The following is a 14,327-nucleotide window of genomic DNA, read 5'->3' as shown; positions in this document are numbered from 1 at the left end:
GATGCAAGGAGGGAAGAGTATGTGGAGAGAGAAAGAGAGGCTAAAAGAGTGGTGAAGGAATGTAAAAAGAGAACAAATGAGAGAGTGGGTGAGATGTTATCAACAAATTATGTTGAAAATAAGAAAAAGTTTTGGAGTGAGACTAATACGTCGAGAAAACCTAGGGAAAGAATGGATTTGATAGTTAAAAATAGGAGAAAATAGTTATTAAATGCAGAATTAGAGATATCGGGAAGATGGAGGGAATATTTTGAGGAATTGTTAAATGTTGATGAAGATAGGGAAGCTGTGATTTCGTGTATAGGGCAAGGAGGAACAACATCTTGTAGGAGTGAGGAAGAGCCAGTTGTGAGTGTGGGGAAAGTGCGTGGGGCAGTGAGTAGAATGAAAGGGGGAAGAGCAGCTGGGATTGATGAGGTAAATATAGAAATGTTAAAAGCAGGTGGAGATATAGTTATGGAGTGGTTAGTGTTTTCTTTTTTTTAAATAAATGTATGGAAGAGGGAAAGGTACCTAGGGATTGGCAGATAGCATGCATAGTTCCTTTGTATAAAGGCAAAGGGGACGAAAGTGAGTGTAAAAATTATAGTGGAATAAGTCTGTTGAGTAGACCTTGGAAAGTGTATGGTAGAGTTATTATTGATAGAACTGAGAGTAAGACGGAGACCAGAATAACAGATGAACAAGGAAGCTTTAGGAAAGGTATCGGGTGTGTAGACCAAGTGTTTACAGTGAAACATATAGGCGAACAGTATTTGGGTAAGGGTAAAGAGGTTTATGTGGCATTTGTGGATTTGGAAAAGGTGGATAGGGGGGCAATGTGGCAGATGTTACAAATGTATGGAATAGGAGGTAGGTTATTGAAAGCAGTGAAAAGTTTTTACGAGGATAGTGAGGCTCAGGCTGGAGTATGTAGGAGAAAGGTGGGATTATTTCCCAGTAAAAGTAGGCCTTAAACAGGGATGTGTGATGTCACCATGGTTGTTCAATATATTTATAGATGGAGTAATAAAAGAAGGGAATGTTCGGGTGTTGGCAAGAGGTGTGGGGTTAAAAGATAAAGAATCTAACTCAAAGTGGGAGTTGTCACAGTTGTTCTTTGCTGATGACACTGTGCTTTGGGAGATTCTGAAGAGAAGTTGCAGAGGTTGGTTGATGAGTTTGGTAGGTATGTAAAAAATGGAAGTTAAAAGTGAATATAGGAAAAAGTAAGGTGATGAGGATAACATAAAAATTAGGTAACAGAAGATTGGATATCAGATTGGAGGGAGAGAGTATGGAGGAGGTGAATGTGTTCAGATATTTTGGAGTGGACGTGTCAGCAGATGGGTCGATGAAGGATGAGGTGAATCATAGGACTGACGAGTGGAGAAAGATGAGTGGTTCACTGAGGAGTCTGTGGAGACAAAGAACTTTATCCATGAAAGCAAAGAGGGGAATGTATGAGAGTATAGTTATACCAATGGCCTTGTATAGGTGTGAGGTATGAGTTGTGAATATTGCAACAAGGAGAAGGCTGGAGGCAGTGGAGATGACATGTCTGAGGGCAATGTGTGGTGTGAATATAATGCAGAGAATTCGTAGTTTGGAGATTAGGAGGAGGTGTGGGATTGTTAAAATTATTATCCAGAGGGCTGAGAAGGGGTTATTAAGATGGTTTGGACATGTAGAGAGGATGGAACGAAATAGAATGACTTCGAGAGTATACAAATCTGTAGTGGAGGGAAGGCATGGTAGGGGTCGGCCTAGGAAAGGTTGGAGGGAGGGGGTAAAGGAGGTTTTGTGTGCTAGGGCAAAACCTGTAAGCGTGCGTGAGTGTGTTAGACAGGAGTAAATGGAGACAAATGGTTTTTAGGACTTGACGTGCTGTTGGAGTGTGAGCAAGGTAACATTTATGAAGGAATTCAGGGAAACCAGCAGGCCGGACTTGAGTCCTGGAGATGGGAAGTACAGTGCTCGCAATCTGAAGGTGTGGTGTTAATGTTCCAGTTTTATAGCTGTAGTGTAAGCATGCGTCTGGTAAGACAGTGATGGAGTGAATGATGAAAATTTTTCTTTTTCGGGCCACCCTATCTTGGTGGGAAACGATAAGTGTCTTAATAATCATAATAATAATATATCATTAAAACTGCGACCAGATATAAACATGTAAACTGTTCACTACTCTTGCAACTTGTTCACCTACCAAAACTTTGGGGTCCAGTCCCTGGACCCATTATGTATCTCTGTAATCGTTTGACTGCTGCCCACAAGATGGATATGGGGTGCATCATAAAGATATTAAACAAGCTTAAAATCCAGGAGCTAGTTGCTGGACCAGGCTTGCAGCATGTCTGGATCCCTTTGCAGTCTTGCCTGATCATCATCCGATTGAATTCTCCTCATTAGCTTCACATTGTCTGCAAACAGGGACACTTTTGAGCCTGTCCCTTCTGTCATGTCATTCACATATACCGGAAACAGCACCTATCCAAGGACTGATCTGTGTGAAACTCCACTCTTCACAGGCGCCCACTCTGACACCTCGTTACGTACCATGACTCGTTGTTGCCTTTCTGTCAAGTATTCTTTAATCCATTGCAGTGGCTTTCCAGTTATACCTGCCTGATCCTCTAGTCTTTGCACTCATCTCTTGTGGGGAACTGTGACGAAAGCCTTCTCTCAGTCCAAGAAAATGCAAATCTACCCACCCCTCTTTCTCTTGTCTTACCTCTGTCAACTTGTCGTACAACTCCAGTAGGTTTGTGACACAGGATTTCCCTTCACCTTCTCCTCGGCTGTGTATTATTGTTAGTTTACCTCATCATCCCGGCTTCCCGGAATCCTTTCTGTCCTCAATGAAAATACTTCCTTAAATCTCATGTTAAGCTCTTAACATACTACTCTGTCTTTTCCTGTGTGCTCCCCTCCTTCCTTCCCTAGCCTGATCACCTAGTCCTCGACTGCCGTATTCCTCCTGATGTGGCTGTACAACAGCATCAGATCAGACTTGGCTTTCGATGCTATTTCATTTTTGTGTTGCCGCTGGGCCTCTCTCCTTATCTGTGCATATTTATTTCTGGCTCTCCGACTAATCTCCGTATTTGTCTGGTCTTTTTGTCTTCTAAACATTTTCCATTCTCCAGCGCACTTAGTTTTGGCCTCTTTGCACCCTTGGGTGAACCAAGGATTCGTTCTGGTCTTCCCATTATTTCTGTTCCCTTGGAACCGAACCTCTCGTCTGCCTCCTTGCAGTTCGTTGTCACATGTTCCATCATTTCATTTACAGATTTTCCCAAGAATTCTCTTTCCCACTGAACCTCATGTAGGAAATTCCTCATGCCTGAGTAGTCCCTTCTTTTGTAGTTTGGCTTCTCCAATCCTACTCTTCCTTCTTCTCTCCCCAGTTGTAACTCTACTATGTATTCGAAGCTCAGGACCAAGGGGCCAAGCTCCAAGGGGCCTTTTGTATGTAATGTCCTCAGTGTCTGAACTACTCAAGGTAAATATGGGGTCCAGTCTTGTTGCTTAATCCTCCTCTCTCTCTCTCTCTCTCTCTCTCTCTCTCTCTCTCTCTCTCTCTCTCTCTTTACACAGGGTTTGACAAGGTTAAGGATCCCTAGCTTTATTGACAAGCTATTTACAGGTTAAGGATTCCTAACTTTATTGACAAGCTAAGAGCTGTTACCTACATCAGCTCATTTGAGAGCATTTTTATTGTTATGAGACAAACAAGTAGGGAACAGGATAAAGTTGGAGCCATCTGTGAGCCAGCATTTTTATTTGATCAACTGACTTTACCTCGTTGACATCATAATGTTGTACGAATGTGTTCCATACTCAAGTCATCCTGGGGCTAAATGATCTCAGATGAAGTGATGTTCTGGAGAAGTGTACAGCCAGAGTGAACTTGCTGCTTTCTGCCAGTCTTGTGGTATAGAAGCTTGCATCACGCTGTCCTCGAAGTGAATCCAAGTGTGGTACTTTGACAATATTGGTCTTGCATATAACAGTAAGGCCACTCACATCCCTCCTGTGTTGAAGGCTCTGCTGAAATGACAGATCTATCCAGGACTGGTCCAGACGAGAGATATGACGTCTTGCTCTGTTCTCTACTCTGTCAAACAGTCGCAGATGAGAGTGGGGGAGGGGAGGGCAGGCAAACCAAGAAAGTGGAGCATACTCTAGGTGTGAGCATACCTTTTCCTCGTACAGAATCTTGCAACCCCTACTGTCAAGCAGATGCGAGATACAGCGAAGTGCTGTAAGCTTCCTGGCTGCCTTCTTTGCAAGATTTACAACGTGGTTCTTCATGGTCAGTTTGGAGTCAAATTTCTCCCCAAGGACATCAACTTCTCCCCCATGTGCCAACACCCTTCCATTCATCCTTACTACTGCACCGGCATTACCATCATGGTGTCTAGAGAGCATCATCATTTGTGTTTTCTCAGGTGCAAATGTTACTTGTCATCTATTTCCCCATGCTGATATAGCTCTTAGCTGGTGACTGATGTAGCTCAGAGCATCTAGCATTTCTTCTCTTGGATAAGTGAATGCCAGTGTACAGTCATCTGCATATGCATGGGGTTCTGGAATGAGATGAAGAAGGTCATTGAAGTAGACATTCCATAACAATGGTCCCAGCACACTTCCTTGTGGAACACTTGTCCCAATAGGATGTCTAACTGATTCCGCTCAATTGAGAACGACCTTAGAGATCTACCATGAAGGTAATCACTGAGGAGACATAGTGTAGAGCCTGCAATTCCCAGAGCTTGCAGTTTTGCTAAGAGGCCCTGGTGCCACACCCAGTCGAAAGCACCAGCAATGTCCAGTGCTACTACACACAGCTGACTTTGGATTCATCCAGTGACTGGTGCCACTTAGTGGAGAGGTTTCACAACAGATCAGCAGCAGAGTAACCTTTCCTGATGTCATATTGACGGTCACAAAGTAGTGAGTGATAGTCAAAAAACTGTAATTTTCTTGAGATTATTGTCTCAAGGATCTGGCCAGTGATTGACAGCAGTGACACTGGTCTGTAGTTGCTGTTTTCTGCCCTGCTCTTCTTTTTGCAAACAGGGACTACATTTGCCTCTTTCCACAGAGAAGGACAATTACACTGTACTAGGCAGTGCTGAAAGATGCGAGTTAGAGGTACTGCCTGCTGGTCTGCACATTTTCTCAGCAATCTTGGGCTCAACTTGTCTGTCTGTCTCTCTCTCTCTCTCTCCCCTCCTCTCTCTCTCTCTCCCCTCCTCTCTCTCTCTCTCTCTCTCTCTCTCTCTCTCTCTCTCTCTTTCTAGTAGTGTCCCTAACATGTTGGTGCATGACATTTCCAGTACCACCTCCATCATCTTAGCCCTCCATGTTTCTGGACCCCTATGTGACTCCAGGTTTCTCCAGTTAATTTCCTTGTGATTAAAGTCACCCACTGTGGAAAATAATTTCCCAAAAATTATGCTGTGTAATTTTATAATGTAAATATACCTGATTAATACATTACTTTGCTCTAAAGTGTATTTTTAAAAGAAGAGAATCAAGAGGGAAGCTCTGCGCCTGCACTAAGGAGCAGGGGGGAGACGCCATTGTTTTAGAATGTGGTACAGGCACGCTAATGTAATGTGCATAATTTTCGTTGCTCTAGGGGTTTTAATTGGCATAAAACTTCTCAAATATTAGCCGAAATTGTTGGATGTGCAGCCCTGTATAATGTGAGCATTAAGCAGATGGACAGGACAGCTCCAGGAATCTCAGATTAGTTGTCTATGTTTATGTTTAGAATTCTGGCCAGTAATTTTTTTAAAAATTTAGACAGGGGGGTTCTGTACATGACACACAGTAATCTCCAGACTGGTGAGTGTTATGATTATAAATTCTTCTTCTGTTACATAAATGTGTATATGTAATCATTTATTAATTTTAACATACAATCCACAAATTTATAATAATGTTTACCATAATTCTTGGTAATGTATATTTCATTTGAAATTTATATAGGTCAAGAGTGACTTGTGGATATGACAGTTGTAGGTAACGAAGGGGGACATTTTTTACGACCTAGGTGTCCCAAAATTCCTACTTGTCTATGTAACTTTGATAAATAATAATTATCTTTGTTACCATTTACTGGTATGTACCTTATGAGTTACATCCAGGTAAATTTAATTTTCCACAATTAGTTGCCCATTGGTCCTTGATTGAACTGGATGTAATTAGTGAAGCCATTAATTAGTAAATTAATTAATAATTATATGTGAAATAACAGGAGGTGGATGTTAGGTCCACAAATTTGTAGACAGCCTGTACTGTCTGCACAGACAGCCCATGCTGTCTGCTAGCTTAGTTCATATTTCGCGCCACTCAAGTGTTGCCCTCTGTAGCCAGGCCTCTCGGTGGGCATGCCAGCCTGTCTGCCCCTGCCTCGCTCTCACTCACACAGCGGCCTAGCAGGAAGACAGAAGGCCTACTAGCTCTCTCTCTCATGGGATGGCCCTGCCCGGGCCATGGGCACAACACACAAGCCTGTGTACCCACCACAACTTAACAATAAAGTAAGAAGCCTCCGAAGACATATCATTTACACCCCGCTACCAGAACACCAAATAATCCTTTTTAAATTTAGTTAATGTGTAGTGGGTTATAATTATTACAATACTAAGTTTTGGTAAGCCAAGCCTGGCAAGGATTTATATTAGTGTATGTGTATAATATTAATTTTGCTAAGTCAAATTCTGGACAAGATTTATATTAGTGTATTTGTATAATAATTTTGCTAAACCAAGCCTGGCTAGGATTTTTATTAGTGTGTATAATATTAATTTTGCTAAGCCAAATTCTGGCAAAGATTTATATTAGTGTATTTGTATAATATTAATTTTGCTAAGCCAAATTCTGGCTAGGATTTATATTAGTGTATTTGTACAATATTAATTTTGCTAAGCCAAATTCTGGCTAGGATTTATATTAGTGTATTTGTACAATATTAATTTTGCTAAGCCAAATCTGAATCTGGCAAGGATAAGCCAAGTCTGGCTAAGATTATATTAATGTGTATTTAAAATTTATATTCTAATTTTCTTATGTGTGTAATTGCTAAGCTCAAGTGTAGCTAACATTTTAATGTATAATTAAAGTTTATATTATAATTTTCTTACATGTAATTGCTAAGCTCAAGTAACTAGGATTTATTCAAAGGTAAGTTGTAATATTTACCTTTATAAAGTGCATAATTAAGTACATAATCAGTGTTATTAATTAAGTTGAATTTAATACATTGCACCATGGGTGAAAATGAGGAAATTAATGTAGAGGACAAACACATGGAATTTAGAGCAAAAAAATCATCATTGCAGGCTAGAAAGGGTCATGTAACAAAGGCATACAATATATGTTTGGAATTAATGAATCAAGAAACTGTGAACACTGATGATTTAAAATTGTATTTAGATGCTTTAGGGAATAGACATGATTTATACAAATTATATTATAAAAAATATGAAGGAGATTTGTTAGTAAGCTGTGTAGATGAGGCTGAAGTAAATCTTATGATTAACCAGTATTATGAATTAGAAGAAAAGATTCTTGTAAAAGTCAGGCTTTTGAATAAATTAAAAGGTGTAAACCACGCATTTAATCAATCTATTCCAACAAATAATATGTCTTTGCCAAAACTCCCAGAATTATGTTTACCTGTATTTAATCCTGGAGAAAATTGAGATGAGTTTTGGTCTATTTTTAAAGCAGCTGTGCATGACAGGAGTGACCTAGCCTGTGTAACTAAATTATTTTACCTCAAAGGACAGATAAGAGGAGATGCTCACATACTCATACAAGTAGTATAACACTTGAATGAATCTCGAACAAGTATCACGAAGGTTATTTTGGTCTGGAGGAAATATAACTAGGTCTGCAAGAATTAATTGTTCAGTTGCAGACCAGCCAACTAACTCATTTTAAAGATGCAACACATAATAACTCCGAGGTATCTGTCAAGTTTCACAAAGGGAAAAATTATCCCAATGGTAATAATCAGAATTCATCTACTAATAAGAGTTGCATAGATGCATATCAAGTAGCAGGAATCAGAAATGATGATTCTTCACAAGGTAAGAAAAATAAGTACCCTCCTAAGAGTAGCCCAGTTAATAAGAAACCAGTCAAAGAAAAGAGAGATTGTCTTTTCTGCAAGGGTACTCATTTTTCTAAGAATTGCAATGCATACAATTCATGGAATGATAAAGTTGAAAGATTGGAGGAACTTGACAGATGTATCAGATGTCTAGATAATCACAATGTAAAGGATTGTCATGCGAAATTAAACAACTGTTATCAATGTCACAAAGGAAGACACCATATAGTCATGTGTAAGGGTCTATACGATAATGTTGACAATCCTGACACAACAGTGGCTAATGTAAAAATTGCTGCTAATGTTAATAATGATGGTTTTGCTGAAGTAGTCTTACCTGTGTTACAGGTAAAAATTGATGATAAAACGCATAAATCAGAAAATGTAAATGCAGTATTAGACCATGGATCCCAGCGTACTTTCATAAAACGTAAATGTCTTGATGGGATGAAAGTACAGATGGGAGATCCTACAACTCTAAAATTATCTGGTTTTCTCTCAGATAAAAGGGCTCAATTGTGTGACACTGTTTATGTAACTGTCAGTTTGGGCAATGATAAAAAACGTGTTAATGCAGTAATTGTAGATAGACTCCCAGAAAAAATATCTACAGTAGGGCTTAGTAAAGCTACAGAAAGACTTTCACATAATGTAAATTTAGCACCTTCTGGGGTAAGTGATGATTCTGTAGGCCCAATAAATATTTTGATAAGTAGTGACCATTATGCCTCCTTTGTAAAGGGTATGGTAAAGAAATGTGGTGTCACCCTTTTGAAGACTGCAGGAGGCCATGTAATGTATGGTAGGATTCCTCGTAATAATAATTCATGACTAGAGGAAACTACAAATACCATAACTGTGTGTCTTACTCATGAAATCGTACCCCAGTATAATTCTTCCATAGAGGATGGTGTTGAGCCAGTGCATAAATTGTGGGAATTAGACAGCATTGGAATAAATGTAAATGAAGAAAGTCCAGACGATTCTTTTACTCAGGAACAATACCTGAGAGATGTAAAATTTGAATCTGGACAATACTGGGTACGACTTCCGTGGAGACTGAACCATCCAGAATTGCCCACTAATTACAGAATGGCATATGGACAGTTAAAGGCTCAACTCCGTGAACTGAGTAAGACACCAGAATTGTTGACTGCCTAAAATGATATAATTACTGAACAATTAATTAATAAATTTATAGAAGAGGTACCTCCTGAGCAAGCCAAAATTTATGGTCACTATTTGCCACATCACGGAGTGAAGAAGGATTCTAAGACCACTCCTCTGAGGATTGTGTTTAATTGTAGTGCCAGGAGTAACAAAAATGTACCTAGTTTAAATGACTGATGACAGGTCCATCGTTGATCTATTCCTTGATCTATTCAATGCCTTTCCTGTAATTCCTGCCTGCACCTCTAGTGTGTTACTGTCTCAGAAGCCTTCTTACAGTCCGAGAAAATGCAATCTACCCACTCTTATCTCTCCTGTCTTACTTCTTGGTATCTTGCTGTAGATCTCCGATAGGCTTGTGACTCAAAATTTTCCTTCCTGAAGAAGAACGGTGAAGCCTCTAGAAAGATCTAGATTCTTCACCATTCTTCTTTTGATAATCTTCTTTACATACTATACATGTCAGTGACACTTGTCTGTAATTTAATACAGCCTGTCTGTCTCTGTTCGTAAAAAGTGGGACTACATTTGTTCTGGCAGTTGTCCTTTATCGATAGACTTGTTGAAGATTGTTACTAGAGGCACACACAGTGCCTCTGCTTAATCTCTCAGGGCCCACGGAAAGATATTATCTTGTCTCACCTCCTTCGAGGTATCTAATTCACATAGCAGTTTATTCACCTCCTTTCCAGTTGTGTATATTGTGTCTAGCAGTTACTGGTGCACTCTGCTGCCTCAGTTTGCTAGAAGCCTTTGTCTCCTGGAGTATACCTAAAGGGTGTTTCGGGGGTCAACGTCCCCTCGGCCAGGTCCATGACCATGCTTCACGGTGGATCAGGGCCTGATCAGCCTGGCTGTTATTGCTGGTCGCACACAGACCGACGTACGAACCACAGCCCGGCTGGTCAGGTACTGACTTTAGATGTCTGTCCAGTTTCCTCTTGAAGATAGCCAGAGATCTATTGGTAATCCTCCTAATGTATGCTGGGAAGCAGTTGAACAGTCTTGGTCCCCTGACGCTTATTGTGGTGTCTCTTAGCGTACTCGTGGTGCCCCAGCTTTTCATTGGGGAGGGATGTTGCACCACCTGCCGAGTCTTTTGCTTTCGTAGGAAGTGATTTCCCTGTGCAGATTTGAGACTAGTCCCTCTAAGATTTTCCAAGTGTATATTATAATGTATCTTTCTCACCTGCGTTCCATGGAGTACAGGTCCAGGGATTTCAACCGTTTCCAATAATTTAGATGCTTCATTGTACTTATACGCTCAGTGAAAGTTCTCTGTATATTCTCCAGGTCTGCAATTTCACTTGCCTTGAAAGGGATCGTTAATGCAATTCAATATTCCAGCCTGGACAGAACAAGTGATTTGAGGAGAATCATCTGTAGTTTTGAAGGTCTCATTATCCAACCTATCACGTTCTTAGCAATGTGGTAGAGATATTGTTGTGATTTTTGAAAGTGAGATACCCTGATATTACCACTCTCAGGTCCTTCACATTAGTTTTTTGCTCTATTGTGTGATTGGAATTTTGTTTTATACTCCGATCCAGTTTTTATTTCTTCGAGTTTTCCATAGCAGAGTAACTGATATTTGTCTTCATTACACTTCATATTGTTCTCTGAGGCCCATTTGAAGATAACACTGCCATGCAAATTCTGGTATCATCAGCGAAGGAGGACACGATGTTGTGGCTTACATCTCCGTCTCTATCAGATATGAGGATGAGGAAAAGAATGGGAGCGAGTACTGTGCCTTGTGGAACACTGGGAGCGAGTACTGTGCCTTGTGGAACACTGGGAGCGAGTACTGTGCCTTGTGGAACACTGGGAGCGAGTACTGTGCCTTGTGGAACACTGGGAGCGAGTACTGTGCCTTGTGGAACACTGGGAGCGAGTACTGTGCCTTGTGGAACACTGGGAGCGAGAACTGTGCCTTGTGGAACACTGGGAGCGAGTACTGTGCCTTGTGGAACACTGGGAGCGAGTACTGTGCCTTGTGGAACACTGGGAGCGAGTACTGTGCCTTGTGGAACACTGGGAGCGAGTACTGTGCCTTGTGGAACACTGGGAGCGAGTACTGTGCCTTGTGGAACACTGGGAGCGAGTACTGTGCCTTGTGGAACACTGGGAGCGAGTACTGTGCCTTGTGGAACACTGGGAGCGAGTACTGTGCCTTGTGGAACACTGGGAGCGAGTACTGTGCCTTGTGGAACACTGGGAGCGAGTACTGTGCCTTGTGGAACACTGGGAGCGAGTACTGTGCCTTGTGGAACACTGGGAGCGAGTACTGTGCCTTGTGGAACACTGGGAGCGAGTACTGTGCCTTGTGGAACACTGGGAGCGAGTACTGTGCCTTGTGGAACACTGGGAGCGAGTACTGTGCCTTGTGGAACACTGGGAGCGAGTACTGTGCCTTGTGGAACACTGGGAGCGAGTACTGTGCCTTGTGGAACACTGGGAGCGAGTACTGTGCCTTGTGGAACACTGGGAGCGAGTACTGTGCCTTGTGGAACACTGGGAGCGAGTACTGTGCCTTGTGGAACACTGGGAGCGAGTACTGTGCCTTGTGGAACACTGGGAGCGAGTACTGTGCCTTGTGGAACACTGGGAGCGAGTACTGTGCCTTGTGGAACACTGGGAGCGAGTACTGTGCCTTGTGGAACACTGGGAGCGAGTACTGTGCCTTGTGGAACACTGGGAGCGAGTACTGTGCCTCGTGGAACACTGGGAGCGAGTACTGTGCCTTGTGGAACACTGGGAGCGAGTACTGTGCCTCGTGGAACACTGGGAGCGAGTACTGTGCCTTGTGGAACACTGGGAGCGAGTACTGTGCCTTGTGGAACACTGGGAGCGAGTACTGTGCCTCGTGGAACACTGGGAGCGAGTACTGTGCCTTGTGGAACACTGGGAGCGAGTACTGTGCCTTGTGGAACACTGGGAGCGAGTACTGTGCCTTGTGGAACACTGGGAGCGAGTACTGTGCCTTGTGGAACACTGGGAGCGAGTACTGTGCCTTGTGGAACACTGGGAGCGAGTACTGTGCCTCGTGGAACACTGGGAGCGAGTACTGTGCCTCGTGGAACACTGGGAGCGAGTACTGTGCCTTGTGGAACACTGGGAGCGAGTACTGTGCCTTGTGGAACACTGGGAGCGAGTACTGTGCCTCGTGGAACACTGGGAGCGAGTACTGTGCCTCGTGGAACACTGGGAGCGAGTACTGTGCCTCGTGGAACACTGGGAGCGAGTACTGTGCCTCGTGGAACACTGGGAGCGAGTACTGTGCCTTGTGGAACACTGGGAGCGAGTACTGTGCCTTGTGGAACACTGGGAGCGAGTACTGTGCCTTGTGGAACACTGGGAGCGAGTACCGTGCCTTGTGGAACACTGGGAGCGAGTACTGTGCCTTGTGGAACACTGGGAGCGAGAACTGTGCCTCGTGGAACACTGGGAGCGAGTACTGCGCCTCGTGGAACACTGGGAGCGAGTACTGCGCCTCGTGGAACACTGGGAGCGAGTACTGCGCCTCGTGGAACACTGGGAGCGAGTACTGCGCCTCGTGGAACACTGGGAGCGAGTACTGCGCCTCGTGGAACACTGGGAGCGAGTACTGCGCCTCGTGGAACACTGGGAGCGAGTACTGTGCCTTGTGGAACACTGGGAGCGAGTACTGTGCCTTGTGGAACACTGGGAGCGAGTACTGTGCCTTGTGGAACACTGGGAGCGAGTACTGTGCCTTGTGGAACACTGGGAGCGAGAACTGTGCCTAGAGGAACACTGGGAGCGAGTACTGCGCCTCGTGGAACACTGGGAGCGAGTACTGTGCCTTGTGGAACACTGGGAGCGAGTACTGTGCCTCGTGGAACACTGGGAGCGAGTACTGTGCCTTGTGGAACACTGGGAGCGAGTACTGTGCCTCGTGGAACACTGGGAGCGAGTACTGTGCCTTGTGGAACACTGGGAGCGAGTACTGTGCCTTGTGGAACACTGGGAGCGAGTACTGTGCCTCGTGGAACACTGGGAGCGAGTACTGTGCCTTGTGGAACACTGGGAGCGAGTACTGTGCCTTGTGGAACACTGGGAGCGAGTACTGTGCCTTGTGGAACACTGGGAGCGAGTACTGTGCCTTGTGGAACACTGGGAGCGAGTACTGTGCCTCGTGGAACACTGGGAGCGAGTACTGCGCCTCGTGGAACACTGGGAGCGAGTACTGCGCCTCGTGGAACACTGGGAGCGAGTACTGCGCCTCGTGGAACACTGGGAGCGAGTACTGCGCCTCGTGGAACACTGGGAGCGAGTACTGTGCCTTGTGGAACACTGGGAGCGAGTACTGTGCCTTGTGGAACACTGGGAGCGAGTACTGTGCCTCGTGGAACACTGGGAGCGAGTACTGTGCCTAGTGGAACACTGGGAGCGAGTACTGTGCCTTGTGGAACACTGGGAGCGAGTACTGTGCCTCGTGGAACACTGGGAGCGAGTACTGTGCCTTGTGGAACACTGGGAGCGAGTACTGTGCCTTGTGGAACACTGGGAGCGAGTACTGTGCCTCGTGGAACACTGGGAGCGAGTACTGTGCCTTGTGGAACACTGGGAGCGAGTACTGTGCCTTGTGGAACACTGGGAGCGAGTACTGTGCCTTGTGGAACACTGGGAGCGAGTACTGTGCCTTGTGGAACACTGGGAGCGAGTACTGTGCCTCGTGGAACACTGGGAGCGAGTACTGTGCCTTGTGGAACACTGGGAGCGAGTACTGTGCCTTGTGGAACACTGGGAGCGAGTACTGTGCCTTGTGGAACACTGGGAGCGAGTACTGTGCCTTGTGGAACACTGGGAGCGAGTACTGTGCCTCGTGGAACACTGGGAGCGAGTACTGCGCCTCGTGGAACACTGGGAGCGAGTACTGCGCCTCGTGGAACACTGGGAGCGAGTACTGCGCCTCGTGGAACACTGGGAGCGAGTACTGTGCCTCGTGGAACACTGGGAGCGAGTACTGTGCCTTGTGGAACACTGGGAGCGAGTACTGTGCCTTGTGGAACACTGGGAGCGAGTA

At 44.3% G+C, this 14,327-nt stretch overlaps 1 protein-coding gene across 2 annotated transcripts in view; it reads left to right on the top strand.

Moving 5' to 3' along the window:
- Positions 1 to 14,327, top strand: part of LOC128692955 (solute carrier family 22 member 20) — a 392,405-nt gene that overhangs the window by 124,811 nt on the left and 253,267 nt on the right. Inside the window, exon 2 of one of the 2 annotated variants that reach the window (XM_070081794.1) lies at positions 6,363 to 6,533. The exons of the other annotated variant lie outside the window; for it this stretch is intronic. The gene's annotated coding sequence lies outside the window, so the exon portion shown is untranslated. The remainder of the gene's footprint in view (positions 1 to 6,362; positions 6,534 to 14,327) is intronic. 2 annotated transcript variants of the gene reach the window in all.

The sequence above is a fragment of the Cherax quadricarinatus genome, chromosome 6 (assembly GCF_038502225.1).
Source record: "Cherax quadricarinatus isolate ZL_2023a chromosome 6, ASM3850222v1, whole genome shotgun sequence".
Classification (NCBI taxonomy): domain Eukaryota; kingdom Metazoa; phylum Arthropoda; class Malacostraca; order Decapoda; family Parastacidae; genus Cherax; species Cherax quadricarinatus.
The sequence above is the reverse complement of the archived record's forward strand: the minus strand, read 5'-3'. Positions and strand labels throughout refer to the sequence as shown.